This window comes from Phallusia mammillata, chromosome 3, assembly GCF_965637545.1.
Source record: "Phallusia mammillata chromosome 3, kaPhaMamm4.hap1.1, whole genome shotgun sequence".
Classification (NCBI taxonomy): Eukaryota; Metazoa; Chordata; class Ascidiacea; order Phlebobranchia; family Ascidiidae; genus Phallusia; species Phallusia mammillata.
This window is the reverse complement of record NC_137254.1, coordinates 10,343,195-10,360,192: the sequence shown is the minus strand read 5'-3', so window position 1 is coordinate 10,360,192 and position 16,998 is coordinate 10,343,195. Positions and strand designations below refer to the sequence as shown.

Sequence of the window (16,998 nt, the reverse complement as noted above, 5' to 3'; positions counted from 1 at the left end):
GAACCACTTCTTTAAACTCCGAAAGTTTGAATGACTATTTTTAATTTTTCGTCTGGCGCTTTACATTGTAAGACCAATTACGTAATAGATACGAAAGCAGTTGCTATATGACACTTGTGATCTTTAAAATAGAGAGTTTGTTGCCGCTAGATGATCGAACGTTAGAATGGTCTGCAGTAATGAAAAACTACACTGCTGTACACAAAAAAGGAATGGGGGTGAACTATTAAACTGCATATTGTTGTGAGCTAGACATAATATTTAGCATTGATAATGTTACGATACCAAATAAAGTGTGTCCAGATGTTTTTGCTTTATGAAATCAGTATGGTTATAAGAATGCTTTTATGTAAAATAACGTAGAGATTGTATGTACCGCAATAAGTCACGTGGCGTTTTTATTCCTATAGTGCAGTGGTTTCCAACTTGTGGTACGCGAAGCTTTCCAGTAGCTTTCTGTTCTGTGCAATTTAAGTCAAATAAAACTGTAACTCAATTGACCCAACGAACCAGCTATGGTTTTTAACGAAACCACTGTCTTGGATATTTTTTTTCAATTGCTAATCTTGCCAGAAAGTATTAATGACTGTTTTTAAGTTTTCTTCTGGCGCTTTATATTGTAAGACCAAGTACATTATTTTGATTTTTAGGGGGTTCGAGAATCCCAATCAAAGTTTTAATGTCTGTATGTGGGCCAGGCGCGCCGGCCCATTCGGCCCATACGAAAGCAGTTGCTTTACGACACTTTGTCGTGTTTAAAGATAGAGTAAGTGACCGTTATCATACTTAGCATTGTTAATGTTGCGATACGAAACCGAGTGTGTCTAGATTTTTTCTCTTTATAGACTTAGTACGATTATAAGAATGTGTTGTGTCAAAAAAGCGTACGGACTGCATGCTCGCTCGCAGCAACAAATCACGTGGTATTTCAACATGTGGTACCCGAAGCTTTTCAGTAGCTTTCTGTACTCCTCAAATTAAGTCAGATAAAACTGTAACTCAACTGACCCAAATGATTAGCTATGGTTTTTAATGAAACCACTGTCTTGGATATTTTATTTAAATTGCTAATCTTGCTGGTTTATAAATATGCTAGCCTATTCAAGAAGAATTGTCCTATACTTTGGGCAACCCATCCAAACAGAGTTATGGTACACTGTTGTGGTGAAACAAAAGTGTTCAAGTGGCAGTCGACCAGTATAAGGTTTTTTAATTTTGCCAAGTTTGCGTTGTAAGGTTGTATCTTATCTCGCTATTTGTGTTGTTATGAGCAGGAAACTTCAGCGGCGTTGTGGTATCTGACTGGTTGAACTAAACTAAAGTTGAACCTTCTACGTCAAAAAATTAAATCAAATGATTCAACGGACCGGCACTAAATAGGCAGATTAATTGAGGACTTATTAAGGACAGCCCCCAATTAGGATTCATCCGCCCGCCAATATGAAACGAAACAAAAAAAACTAAATTTTACCGGCTTCAAACGTTATGACAAGCAGCAAACAGAAAACAAATACATGAAATATTTCAAACAATCAATCGTTTATTTATAGCGAACGCAAATATCAAATTGAAAAGAAAAGTGATGTTGAGGAGGCATCGATTACCATTTCGGTTTTTGAGTTAAAATCCCCTCCTCCCACATAAAGCTCATATTTTTTTTCTAATTGGTAATAAAAAGCCATACAATAAAGGTGAAAATTAACATTCCGTTTGTTGCGTTTACCTACGAAGTGCGCCGCGAAAGAAAATTTCAGTACTTTAACGCGCCGCATGCTCAAACATTTTGAGAACCACTACGATAGGCATTGGAAATGGATCGCATTTTTCCGTTGGAAAATATTTGCCCATATATTTCTAAAACTTCCGAAATGTTGTAATTTCGTTCAGTTTTAACCTTATTGTTACCTTCGTAATTGAACATACGTTCTTGAAGAGTTTACGTTTCAAATAGGTCGGCGTAGCATCGTATCTTATACGTACTTTTTGTTGTTTATTTCGTACCACACCTAAGCACAAAAAACAAATAGCTTCCCGTAATTCGGTTGAAAAATGTGGCATGTCTAGTTATGCAGCAATTAACTCGTCCCTACCTGCTCAGATTAATTACTTCCTGTAATACGAGAACGTACGCAGGTCTGGTGTAGCAGCTGCACAACTGATTACTGTTTCTCTGTGTAAGCATAACAGGTGGTCTTAGTAGCTCAGTTAAGTTAGTGTTTTGGTAGCGAGGTAAAGCTTGAGTACGGATTTGTTTAATATGTTAAGAAAACATAGACTAAGTATATTAACTGTTATGTTAGTTCACAGGGAGAAAGTAAAACCTTATGAGACATAAGGACACATTACTTTATCAAACAAGCGACGTATAAAATAATATTAAAATGGATAGATTTTCCACAAAGATTTGGACATACAAAGTTGGTAGTAATAAACTCATTGCTTTATTTGAATAATATACGTGTGTCATTAACTATGAAGGTAAGCAGTATGTTATTACTTTTACTATAAACTTTTCGTTTTAGGGCCATATTAAATTTAAATTAAGTGTCCATTGCTTTTAACTGTTTGTACATTTGTTGTTTTCTGAAGGTTTTACAAAAGTTTGAGACCAAATAATTTGAACCTCAGTCCACCAGGCCCACACCGAGCCAACCGGTCATAAGGCATTCGCCACCAGATGACATGGCACTAGACTGCGGTGGGAATCGAACCCACGACAAGAGTCGGGAGTCGCGCCCTACCAACTGAGCTTGGCCAGTATCAGTTAAGATGAACATAAATTGATGACTGGGATCAGCCCTCAAGAGTTCACGGCACACGCTTTTGTCTAATATTAATGAGGCTTGTAATCAGACACGCAGGAAAAGGAAATTGTTGCACAGCTGACTGACACATTGCGAAGCCAGTTGATAACAGTTAGCTTAAAATTAGCCAAGAATTAGTCTTTGCAGATAGTGAAACGCTTTAGTTGAGTGTCAATGTAAGAGGTTCTAAACCTTCTATTGTTCGCGTACCACCTGGCGACATTTTATATGGCGGTGTACCACGTAAACCCTGTTTGGATGGGTTAACCAAGAGCTAGACCTGTTTTTCGTTACGAATCCAGTTCATTTCTAAAACAGGCAAGGTTAGCAATTCCAAAGGAATGCATTAGAAACGAGTTTCACGCAAAACCATGGCTTATCAGCCGGGTCATTTGAAAGGCTTAAACTAAGTATAGCATAAGGTTACTCGCGTACCAGTTGAAAATCTCAGGCGTATCATTTTTTGCAGACGCACCACAGGGGGAGAACCACTAGTCTAGGTTATTTTATTAGAATTGTAGTCAAGCGTTGTATTAGATTTTGCAGTTCACTGAGCCATAACATAGCATGAATAGTAAATAAGCTCTTACTGGTGAGCCTAATGTATGAGTATGACCAAAAATTGCTATTATATTATAAATAATGGACAGTTCGACGTCCCTTATCAGGAAATTAGCATATCTTGGAAGACAAATTTGTTAAAAAAACGACAAATTGCAACCAACCACACACATAAAACAGCGATAACAAGAAGAAAGTGAGGTTGGCGCATTGTGGGTAAACCCGACCTGGGGGTGGGACGTTGGTGGAACCAGTCGAGGGGGCCATATAAACTAACCACCCGTGTTAGGGAAAGAAGGTGGGGTTCGACAAGAAAAGAAACCCTGCCGGATAGTTTCAGGCGCCGAATAAAATATTCATGCTATTAGTACACGTTGGACTAATGTTAAGTTATCCAGGCAACTAATTTGAGAAAAAAAACTATAGACTATTCCACTGAATAATTTAGATATGAATGACAAAAAATAAAATGATAAAGAACATGAAAAAAACAGTACAATAGAAATAAAATATAAATGAAATATAATAATAATAATAAAAAACGTTGTAATGCATGTAGAGTATTGCATTTTTTTCAATTTTAAAAGTCAGTAAGCTACGTTTCGACGTACCATACAAGATGTCTTGATATGGATGTCAATTATTTTTAACAAAATGTCCTGAAAAAACAATAATCGCATAAATATAACTGCTAGGCTTAAAAGTATGGTCATATCATAATTACAATTTTGAATAAAAAAACAAATGCTTTCGTGTCATAACTTCTTAAAAACATCGTAAGTTTTTGTCAGTTACACAGACGTTGCATACATTAATCAAAACTAACTTTTAAATATATTTTCGAAGATTGTCGCCTTGATCTCTTTTGCGATTTGCTCTATGACTTAATGATAAAAAAAAATATGACAAGTGAGAAATCCCATCGGTGTGATATTTGTGAAAAAATCTTTACTCAAATTGGAACTTTGAACAGACATATTTTGATTCACACCGATCAAAAGCCCTATCGGTGTGATGCTTGTGGAACAAGCTTTAAATGGACAGGAGCTTTGAAAAGACACATGTTGATTCACACTAATGAGAAACCTTATAGATGCGACCTTTGTGAAATACAATTTCGTCAAGTTGCTACTTTGAACAGACACATGTTGACTCACACCAAAGATAAACCTTATCAATGCGTTGTTTGTAACAGAAGCTTTGCCCAAAATGGAAGTTTGAAAAGACACATGTTGACACACACTGGTGAAAAACCTCATCGATGTTATGTTTGTGAAAAAAGATTTGCCCAGTTGGAGAATTTGAAAAAGCACATGTGGGCTCACAAAAATAAAGAACCTGCTCAATGTAATGTATGTGAAAAAAGATTTAGCCGAGGTAAGTGTTTGAAAATACACATGTTGATTCACACTAATGAGAAACCACATCGGTGTGATATTTGTGAGAAAAGATTTACCCAAAGTGGAACATTGAAAAGACATGTGTTGACTCACAAAAAATAAGACCTCTGATCGATGTGATGTTAAAAAAACATTTCGCTGCGATAGAGTGTTGAAACAACTCTTTTTGACTCACACCACAAAAAAACTCATCACTGAGTCGTTGATGCTAATCACTTTTGCACACGTGCACATTTGAAAAGACATGTTTTATCACAATGGTGATAAATCACATTGATGCGATGTTTGTGAGGAGAGATTTACTTGAAGTGGACATGGAATATTTGGAAAAGAAGAAGTGCCCAAAATGGAACATTGAAATTGAGTTTTGTAGTAAACAGTCCACCTTGACACACCAAGCGGTGCTTTACTGAAAAACGTTTGCTCAGAGGTGGATGTTTACACACCATCATGATAAAGCACATTAAAGAAACTCTGCAGATATTGTTATGTTCATATTGCTTTGCGCCAAAGAGTAACTCTATCTATGCCATGTGTTTTACAAATTATTTAGCATAACATTTGGATATATGTGGTAGCGTGCTGTTTATGCAAAAAATCTCAAGGCCTTTAAACTTAAAATACAAATCAACGTAAAATACTGGTTTCAATAATCTAAATCAAGAAATCAAGTTAGTGAACTTTTATGCCGTCTTCAACTGACCGATTTACTCCCTTTTATTACCAGACTGCGTTTTGACGCAACGGCCCACGAGGTGTAGGCATAGGCGCCGAGTTTTGCAAAAATGCAAGGTGGCGGACGTAAATTATGACGTCACTAATGCGTGCAGCCACACGAGCTCCAACTCAAAGCACAATAAACTTTCAATAGAATGCAACGTTCGTCAAATTCTTCAAAAAAAATATTTTTTAACTAATGTTCATTTGAAACACTTTGCTTTAACGTTACTATTGGTTTAGCAACGTTTACAAAATGTTTGGTCAAGTTGTTGCTCTTGTATCACCTCCTAAACTAAACCATTTATGGCAGTTAATCGCATTGTACACAACAATGGCCTTACATTCACTGCTAACAATTGTGTGTTTGGCGTCATAAACAAAGCGCTAGCCAAAACAGGTTGCAGTTTCGACACGTTTTGTTGCTTTTATGCCAGCATGCTTGTTTAAAATCAAAATTATCCCCTATTTTCTGCAGATTTTACGATGTTTCGTACTATACCGCTGCCAACAAATCAAAATATCCACGGTGGCCGCCACCGTGCTTTACAAACCTAAAGTGGCGGCGCCACCGCCCACTCGGCGCCTATGGGTGTAGGTACTGTTCGTATCCGTCAGGGGCGGCTTGTACTAGGATACTATCAGTGCCAAGTATAACTGACAAACATGTTCAAGTGATGTGGTATGGCCTTAAGTGCCGTTGGACAAACTAGTATTTTGGGGAAAACTGTTATGTGAAAGATGAGGTTGTATTAAACGATCCTTGCAAACAAGCTATCATAGAGATTACTGGTCAAAAATAAAAGTTTTTCATTCCTGTCTGGTGAACTACTTTTACTAAAGGAGTCTACAACAAGGTGAAAATGTATTAAATATTTACCCAAGAGATGCTTTTTTAACGACGCTATGATTATGTCAAGCAGATAAGATAGCATTAATACAAATGTTCAAACACATCTAACCAATACAACAAGTTATTCGGTACGACAACACCAACAAATAATTGAACACATCTAACATAACAAGTTTTCTTTAAATTGGGTACAAGAATTGTTAAATAATCCTGTCTTCGGGTAGTACAGCGGCAAAAAACACGCTTATTTCGATTTGATTCATGTAAAACTGAAGTGTGTGGTGAATATCTTAAATAAAATGTTCCTTGCAAGTGAGGCAAGAAGCATTTTGTATGCATCAATGATTTGGCTGACACTTCAGTGAGGTCATTTCACCCACACTATTCTTCCACAATCAATTACTTTCTTCCATGTTATCCAAGGCAATCTTAAAATACCTTTGGAATGATTCTGCTGTTTTTTCTGCTTCTGTTCAGTTTTCCAGATGTTGAACTACAACAAAAAATAAAAGATAAAGTGTATGCAACATTTAATTTGACAAGTAGGAGTTTACACAAAAATGCTTGAGTTAGGCCAGTAGAAATGAAAGCCAATGTTTTACCAAACCAGGATCACACTAGAGATGAGCTACCATTTTTTAAACATGCCTAAAAAATAACAAATTGCCATCTACTAAAATAATAGAAACAGTTGAGAATGACAACCGTATCATGGCAACTGACAACCACTTACTGTGTATCATTGCTTTTTAAATCCAATGTCCCAAGTCCTTCATTAGATAGTGTTCTGGGCCTTAGTTTGCTTCATGGAGAGCTAGAAATGCTTCCCCCACCCTGAACTGTCACTTTTCATTACTCCATTTGTTATTAGAACATAGATGCCTATTAGATACAACAACCTTGACCCATTTTGTATTTTACAGTTTACAATCGAGGAGAATCTGGCACTGCTGCTATTTCACTGCCTAAAATGCGTTTGCTTTTGTCTTAACATTTCACATTTAACTGCCAATTTCATGTAAAACCCAATTCACCTGCGATTATTTCCACAGAAAATACAATATGTTTCAATAAAAAATAAATTTAATGCTTTTCGACCTTGCCGATAAAATCGGGCTGTGTTATAATACATGTTCTAAAATTCTAACACCGCCCGATGAGAAACGGGGATTTTTGCGTACCACAAGCGCTTATAATCGAGAACTTGCTGACGGATCGGGTGCAAGCCACTACATGATAAGTTATCATCAACACACACTAGCTAATATGGCCATTATCTTGTCACCAGCGGTCGTCAAAAATTAGGTGAAAACTGTCTCCATATTTTGCTGCTCTACTTTGCATAAAAAATTCGTGGAGTTTGTTTTAGCTTTGAAAGTAGCCAGGTGGTACGCGATTCATAAAAGATTGAGAACCACTGCTTTAAACACAGAAAATTGTATTGACTATTTTAATTTTTCGTCTGGCGCTTTATATAATAAGACCAAGTACTTTATTTAGATTAAAACGCAATAGATACGAAAGCAGTTGCTATACGATACTTGTGGTCTTTAAAATTGAGAGTTTGTGACCGCTAGATGGTCCAACGTTGGAAAGGTCTGTACTGCAGACAAAATCATGATTTTTTGTTATCAGAACATGGATGCAGACTCTGCAGTAATGAAAAACTACGCTGCTGTACACAAGAAAGGAATGGGGGAGTGGGGGGATATTAAACTGCATATTGCTGTGTGCTAGACATCGTACTAACCATTGATAATGTTACGATACCAAATAAAGTGTGTCCAGATGTTTTCGCTTTATGAAATCAGTACGGTTATAAGAATGCTTTTATGTAAAATAACGTAAAGATTGTATGTACGCTCACCGCAATAAATCACGTGGATTGGTTGAGATCCACTGCTATAGCGTAGCGTGTTTAGATAAAACAAAAACTTGTAAACGTGAGCAAGCAATTTATATTTATTTAATTTTGCCAAGTTTGTGTTCACAAGGTTGCATCCTGCCTCGCTATTTGTGGTTTTATAAGCAAGAAACTTTAACGGCATTGTGGTATCTGATTGGTTGAACTGAATTAAGTTACTAACTTCTCACGTCGAATAAATCAATCAAATGATTCCACGGGTCGGCATTAAATAGGCAGCTGGGGTTATTAAGAACATCCCGCATTCTGGTTTCACCCGCCCGCCAAAAAATGAATTGAAACAAACAAACTGTTTTTTTTCCGGCTTCAAACAACAATACGATTTTGAGGCGATTGATTTTATTATTGACACAAATAAATCAAACAAAGATTCAACGGACCGGCATTAAGTAGGCAGCTGGATGGAGGACTTATTAAAAACACCCCGCATTCAGGTATCACACGCCAATACGAAATAAAACAAAAAAATCCGGCTTCAAACAGGATGCAACACAGAAAACAAATACATCAAACACCTAGTCGTGACACATACAAAGAAGCTTCCTAGGTTCGAACAACGTGAGGTGCATCCGGTGTTACTGTTTGTTTGTTTCATTTTTATCCTCAGGGGACGGACAACGTTTGAATCCGTGATGTTCACAGTGATGAAAGATACACTCTCCGTTGAAAATGGAAATATATATTTCAATGATGTAAGTTCCGACAAATCACTTAGTCGTTCACCCTTTGGTTTTAAAGATATATATATTTCGCTATTACAGCATCGTCAGTATCTACGAACAAGCAGAAAGATTCACAAAAAAGTCATGAAAACAGTATGCATAAAAGAATAAACGGCTAAACATTTTTCTAACAACGCAGAGAAAATTTATTGTTTTTTGCAATTTTGGAATTTATTGCAGAGAAAATGAGAGAAACGGAGCTATGCATCATTACGGCCGACGTGACATCACTGTACACAAATTTACGCCGCTCACTGATATACACTGCCTTGACGGACGCCTTACAAAGCCACTCCACGTTTTCATCTACTGCAATGAAGAACCTGGTTGACCTCACGGTTTTAACTATGGAAAATGTGATTGTGTGTCACGAAGGTCGGTTTTATGCCCAGCGGTCTGGGATTGCCACGGGTGATAACCACAGTGTATCTCTGGAAAATATGGCGGTTCACTTTATTATAGTCCAGGCGGTTCGTCGAAAAGACGGAGATTTTTGCTCGTTTTATTGATGACATGGCGTACATATGTCTGGGTAAAAAGAAAGCTGAACAGATAAATGACGGCTTAAGAAAATCATTTGCTGAATCTGGTCTTGCATTGACATTTCAGCTAATTGCTACCGATCAGAAGAAGGGGCACATTTCTTTTCTATACGTGGAACACGTCATCTGCAATTATGACGTGTTCCAGTTTGTAACAAAAAATCACGTAAAGAAAACTGCTGTTAACCGCCGTTTTCTGGACGGAAGGTCTCACCATCCAATATCAGTTTTTAAGTCGATTCTGCATGGTGAGGCGAAAAGGATGCGTCGGCTTAATGAAAGAGACGAAGATTACTCAAAGGGTCTGCGACACCTTCAGCAAAAGGCCATATTGTCAAATTTCCCAAAAAACATGGTCCACGACATCATTGGTAAAGCAGGAAAATGGACAGAAAGATTTCCGACAAACCCGTCCACAATGTTTGGGGCTCAAAGGGACGTTTGGGCGACTAGTTTTCCTCATCTACTGAGGGCTAGTGAAAAAGAACGATTGCTGCAACCGAATGTGATGATTTCCTACAGAAAGCCACCGACTCTGTCTTGGATCCTCACAAGATACAGAACTATCGCGCAAAGCAGTTTTTGACCAACATTTCATCACTGCCGGGTTCTTTTCCATGCGGCCATTGTGCATTGTGTGGCCACTTCGGTAACCACATGTCTATGGTGGACGCATCCGACAGCCTCACTACACCAAATGGGGTGTTCACATTAGCGTCCCATCTAACATGTAGGGATTTCGGCATTTATGTGGCAACATGCCGAAATTGCAATGCGCAGTATGTCGGCCAGACGAAAAACCGATTTTCCATCCGTTGGAATAGCCACAGGTCGGTATGGAAGACTCATCAACACAACGCAAACGACGATAAAACGGCTTTGGCGCATCACTACGCTATCGCACACAGCGACATATTTGAAGAACATTTAGACATCGCTCTATGTTTTTTTGTGCAGTTCGTACAAAAACCACCGGTTCATTTATTGGACATTTACGAGGACAAATGGCTAAACAAAAGTGGTGCAAGCATAAACATCCAAAAAATGGTTCTTCCTAGAGTAAAATAACGTCCTTCGCCTTCCACTCCAGTTTGTTTGTGTTTATATCGCCTTATCTCGTCAACCAGCGTGTTTTCTCTGCCTGTGGATTTTTATCGGACGATAATATACAAGTTGCCTTGTTTCCTCCCTCCGGCCGCGCACCTGTAATGTATTTTTTCTTTTTCTTGTCTGTTCGCTTGTTTGATGCGGTAGTGGTTCACTCGGTGCGTTGGTTGCCGCTGCAGCTTGAGTAACGTTTTTTAACATTCCATTTTACACTTTTATTAGTAGGTCTTTTATGCATACTGTTTTCATGAATTTGTTATAAATCTTTCTGCTTGTTCGTAGATACTGACGATGCTGTAATAGCGAAATATATATATCTTTAAAACCAAAGGGTGAACGACTAAGTGATTTGTCGGAACTTACATCTATTGCTATGAGGATTGTTAGTCTTCACTCACCAAGCAACGGACTGGGTGATTCGAGCTTTAAGTTTTAATCACGAGTATATTTCAATGAATACGAACATACACTGGAAGCAGTAGATACATTGAAAAATTTGTGTAAACAAATGCTATACCAGAAACGCTACGCATAAGCTTGCATTACGTCCCGGATATAAAGCTCTGACTCGATGTCCAGCCCGCTTAAAGAAAATATCCAGGATTTTTGTTAGTTGCCAATTCCCAGTCCTTTTTATTGATACACGTTTATGTTATCGACGTGTAGCATATTATTGATATTTTACTAATTTTCTTAGGAAGTATTGTTGAATCACACCCTTTGTGGTCCAATTTTTCCCCCAAAAAATGTCACAAAGATCCAAATTCTTTTTTTTTGCTTTTTCGAATAGCACAATACATACAAAACAAGATCTTGAACGTTTTATTCCTAAATTCAAATGATTTATTTTTTTACAGACATTTCAAATATGGCTCTTTTCTATGTAGCCAATACCGCAACAACCCTATTTTTCACCAAACCAAACTTGTTGCATCAATTCTAAAATCAACCAAAACCATACACCAAACAAAAAACATGAAGTTTATCAACAAAAGTAAATAACGATATTGCACATAAAAGTTACCGTTTGTAATTTTGAAGCGTATGATACAGCTCAAAGCAATACCCAGGTTTTTGTTGCATAGAATTCAGCAACATTTACTCCTTTGCGACGCTTGAGTTGCTCCGCGCCGTTGCGCCTCCCCGTTGCTCCGCGGTAGCCACGCTGGCGCAACTTACACCTCCTTGAGAGGTGTTTGGACTTGTAATCGCCGTCGTCGTCCTCCCAGGGAGGTCTTTGGACCTGTAATGAATTTTAGAAATCCACATTTCATTAACCTTTGCTATCAGCGGTGAAAAGGGCAAAGATTACATTTGAAACAGTACAGTTATGGGGAACAAAGCCTTAACGTTGTGACAGTCATTTCTATTTTGGTTTAGTAATAGAAAAAAAATAGGTATTGTAACTGTATTGTGCCGAAATATAATAGGAATCAATGGGTATTGTAACTGCAACAAGCCGATAGGCCAGTGATTCTCACATTGTGTGCCGTGAGAGATTTCCAATTGTGCCGCGAAATATTTTCTTTTTTAAGTGCAAACCGTCCCTGGTGTTTAAGGTCTTTATGCCGAAATACTGATGTGCATGGCAATGTTTCAAAGCTCATATTTTTTTCTGTTAATAAAAGCAATACAATGAAGTTAAAATAACACTATTTGAACCGCTTTTGTTATGTTTACCTACGAAGTGTGCCACTAAAGGAAATTTCAGTAATTTAATGCGCCGCATGCCTAAAATGTTTGAAAACCGCTGCGAGAGGCATTGGAAATGAATCGCATTTTCTGTTGGAGACTTTATTCCCCAATATATTTCTAAAACTGTCAAAATATTGCAATTGCGATTGATTTCAAAGTTCTTCTTACCTTCATAACTGAACATTCATTATTTAATTAATTTACGTTCCAAATGCGAAGGCGTAGCATCGTATATTTTACGTTCTTATTGATGTTTATTTCGCACCATATCTTGTGCTGCCATCTTTGCACCAAGATTAAAATAGCGTCGGACTAAGTATTTTAACTGTTATGTTAGTTCATTGTCGAAAATGGTAAGGGCACTTTACCAATGAAACAAGCGACGCACAAATAATATCAAAAATGGAGAGATTTCCACAAATATTTGGACACAAAAAGTTGGTGCTTATAAACTCATTGTTTAATTTGAATAAATACGTGTGTATACTTTTGCTATGTAGGCAAGAAGTATTTTATGACTCTTCCTATGCCAAAGTTGAATTGAGCGTCTATTGCTTTTAACTATTTGTTGGAATCTAATGACCTCACATACAAAACAGCGATAACGGCTGCAAACGCGCACCAACGTAGTGATAACATCGTTCTAATTCCTATAAATTATCGCCTGCCTTCACACCACTGAGCTTGTTTTATCACTACGTTGATGCAAGTTTGCAGCCGTTATCGCTGTTGTATATGTGTAGAAGGTTGCAATTTGTTGCTTTATAAGAAACTTGTCTAGCAAGATATGTCATTATCCTGATGAAGGTGTCAGGGAGTCGAAACGTCGATCATTTATAATAAAACTGCTGGATAAGCAATACTCGGTTATAATGTAAAGTATTGCAATTTTTGTCAATTTTGATACCAAGTAAGCTACGTATCGACGTACCATAAAAGACGCCTTTTTCTGGATGCCAAAACATCGATTACTTACAACAAAATTTGCCGGAAGTCGATAATTTATGATAAAAAATAATGAAAGAGCAATACTCGCTTACATAGATTGGACAGGTTTCAGAGTACGCAAAATTTCAGATACGATTTTGAATTATCAATTAACGCTGTGATATATTATATGCCTTAGATATTATCCTTTGTGGCCTAAAACTCTTATAATCAACAAGAAATTGTAGAAATATGCTGCTCAATGCAGTTAAACAGATGTTTAAAAATAGCTTTTAAAATATTTTTCAGGATTGTCGTTTCGATTCCTCTAGCAAGCTGCTCCGTGATAAAAAAAAATCAAAACAATATGGTAAATAAAAAACTCTATCGATGTGATGTTTGTGAAAAAATGTTTAGCCGAAAGGGAAGTTTGAAAAGACACATGTTGATTCACACTAATGAGAAACCCCATAGCTGTGATGTTTGCGAGAAAAGATTTAAATAGGCAGCATCTTTGAAGGGACACTTGTTGAATCATACTAATGAAAACCCTCATCGATGTGATGTTTGTGAAAAGACATTTGCGAAATCTGGAGACTTAAAAACTCATATGTTGACTCACACCAAAGATAAACCTCATCGATGTAATGTTTGTGAAAAAGGATTTGCTCAAAGAGGAAATTTGAATGTACACATGTTAATTCACACCAGTGATAAATCTAACAGATCTAATGATTGTGATAAACGCTCTAACCGTAATGGAGCTTTAAAAAGGCACATGTTGACTCACACGGGTGCAAAACCTGTTGAATGTAATGTTTGTGAAAAAAGATTTACCCGAAGTGAAAATTTAAAAACACACATGTTGACTCACACCAACGAGAAACCTTATCACTGTGTTATTTGTAATCAACGCTTTCAACAAAATGGAACTTTGAAAAGACACATGTTGACTCACACTGGTACCAAACCCCATCGATGTAGTGTTTGTGAAAAAAGATTTAACCGGATTGAACATTTGAAAAAACACATGTTGATTCACACTGGTGAGAAACCTTATCGTTGTGTAGTCTGTGGTAAACGCTTTTGCCAAAATGCACATTTGAAAAAACACATTTTGGCTCACACTGATAAGAAATGGTGTGATATGTGTGAAAAAAGGTTTAACTGCATTGAACATGTTCACAACAGCGAGAAACCAAGTTGATGTCATCTTTGTGCAAAGTGGAACATTCAAAATCAACATTTTGACACGTGCTAGTAACAAATGCCATTAATTTGATGTTTGTGTAAAGAAATTTCGTTTCTGTGAACAGACATACCTTGACTAATATCAAGGCGTTTTTTGCTATAAAACGCCTTGCACAAAGTGGACTTTTGAAAACCCGCATGCTGACCCCCATCAAAGGACTTTACAGATATTATTATGTTTGTATTGGCTTGCGCCAACCAGCAACTCAATCAAGGCAAGATGTGTTAAAAAATTGTTTAGCATCAGTGGACATTTGAATATATGTGGTGGTGTGATAATTGTGCAAAAAGTTTTCCTTTTTTTAATTTTGCATTACCACTTCTCAAATATTGTTGGGCAGTCTTGCAAAATGATTTGATTAATGCAAATGCATAACAATTTCTTGTCGTTATTCGTTTATTTGGATTTGAACTGTAGTGGATTTTGTGTTTGAACTGTATTAAACAACTTTAACTGTGCAGAAACACTAAGTAAATCTACAGCATAAAATTTGTTTCAAAACGGCAACTGTTTAGGTATTGTACAATAAAGGATTTTTCATCGTATTATGCGAGTTTACTTTTAAAGGAAGAAAGAAGACAACCTTTTCACACCACCTTCTGTTTTTAATAGATGCAATGTAAGATTATACAATAACAAAGATTTACAAAGTCCAAAACATAATCATAAAACATATCATCTAACATAAACTCATCTATTCGACGCAGTTGGGCGAGGCCTATATATATCTGACGCAGCTGGGCGCGGTCTTTAGATCCGGTTGTCAGCTTGCGTCATGCGCTTCTAACTTTACATTACAGAAAGAGAATACATGCGAATAAAGTTACGATAGTTCCGACAAAGAATGCGCCAGTTATTAGTTTTTGAAATCCATGGTTTGTTTCTTTTAACAACGCAAGCCTAAACGTTCCTGTCCCATTCGAGCAAACCGAGCCAAATCACATCCTTCTTCCGTTCGCCTGCAATTTGAGGCATGACGGAAATTGTTCATTGTCTGTGTTATTATAACACCATGATTAGGAAATGGCACCATGTTGCATTACGCAACACCGACAAAGTCCACGCCTGTGAAGAGCGCTTTGAGCAAGCTGGACGCTGACATGAATTCGATTGTTGACAATAACGCGATGCCGCTGAATGCGTAAGTGAAGCTATCCAACGAAACGTTTCAGAAATATTGTTTTTCTGCGATGTTCAAGCTTAAAGAACTTTGTCCCGGTAAAAACAGCTTTTAAAGTGACTGTGGTCGGCGCGAAGAAAGACCTGGATCTCTTAACCTGCTCTAGTGCTTTTCAATCCCAGGGTTACCCGCAAGTCCAAATGTCGAATTATTCTCTAAAATCAGCTGATGATGCCGTTTTTGTCTTCAGAAGTTTGTACATTAAATTAAAAAAAAATCAATTATTCCTCATATGCTAATAAGTGAAATATGCCATGAAGTGAATTTTGCGACAAAGTGCAATAAGCGAAAAAGTGAAATATATGATTAGTTGAATCATCCGGTTAAATAAATTATCTGATTAGTAGGGCAAGTTTTTGCAACTTCTGCAACATTTTTTTACAGCTTCCGGCAGCTTCCTAAATACTTAGAATTTATGTTGTATGAAGTTATAAGCTGTTTGTAGGAATTTTATGTTGCAACTTTTTTCTATTTTTCATGCAACTTTTTACTGCAACTTTTATCAAGTATTGGGCAAAATGTAACAACATGAATGTAAAAAAATGTAAAACGCAACAGTTGGCTTGCAAGACAGAAGTTTAACAACTCCAGCCAAGCACGACAGTGCCCGAACTAAATAGGAAGTGGAGGTATGACTTCAGCTTTTCGGGGCGCAGTAATAGTATAGTATGGGAGCTGTGACCCTCTCCGTTCGCCTTTTTATTTCTCGTGCGTGAGTGAAGACTGAAGAGAGATTGTTGCGCAATAATGCTTCCGAAACTGATTGAATGAGGCTAGAGTGCTAGTTGTCAGTTAGGACACTTGTTTTTATAGTGCAGTGCTGATTGACTCTTGGTATTTTTACTGCAACTTATGTTAAAATTAAGTGCAACTTTCTTACGATTTGAGTGCAACAAAAACTTGCCCTACTGATTAGGTGAAATATGCGATTAACTGAATTACTCGATAAAGTGAAACATGTGATGAAAGGAATATCCGATTCAGTGAACAAGTTTGTGTCTAAGTTAACAATGGTATCAGGCAGATAAACAAAACAGAGGTCAGATATAGTGTAAGCGTAGTAGGGCGCCTGAATACATAACATTTTATTTTTTGACCATCGGGCTTGCTTAGATCGTTAAATAGGGGCATTGGAATCATAGATGTTTATGTGGTGTTGCCAGGACAAATTCTGAAATGCGCAACCATGCCCGTCAAAACTGGTCCAAAAACCGCAACCGCAAAACTAACACAAACTAAGCCAATGTTTTTTGAGAATCAGTGCCTGCAAAGACACATGCATGTAAAAATCCATGTAATTTTTTTGGCAAAACA

At 37.2% G+C, this 16,998-nt stretch overlaps 1 long non-coding RNA gene and 1 pseudogene across 2 annotated transcripts; one reads left to right on the top strand and one right to left on the bottom strand.

The window, feature by feature from the left end:
- Positions 1-6,328: 6,328 nt before the first annotated feature.
- LOC145218314 (uncharacterized) lies at positions 6,329-7,344 on the bottom strand. Its single transcript, XR_013857567.1, has 2 exons — positions 7,069-7,344; positions 6,329-6,828 (listed from the first exon to the last, which is right to left on the bottom strand). It is a non-coding gene; the product is annotated as an uncharacterized LOC145218314 (long non-coding RNA).
- Positions 7,345-13,162: 5,818 nt separating this feature from the next.
- On the top strand, positions 13,163-15,049 carry LOC145218308 (uncharacterized; annotated as a pseudogene). The gene is made up of 2 exons (XR_013857565.1): positions 13,163-13,386; positions 13,562-15,049. The product of XR_013857565.1 is annotated as an uncharacterized LOC145218308 (transcript).
- Positions 15,050-16,998: the final 1,949 nt, after the last annotated feature.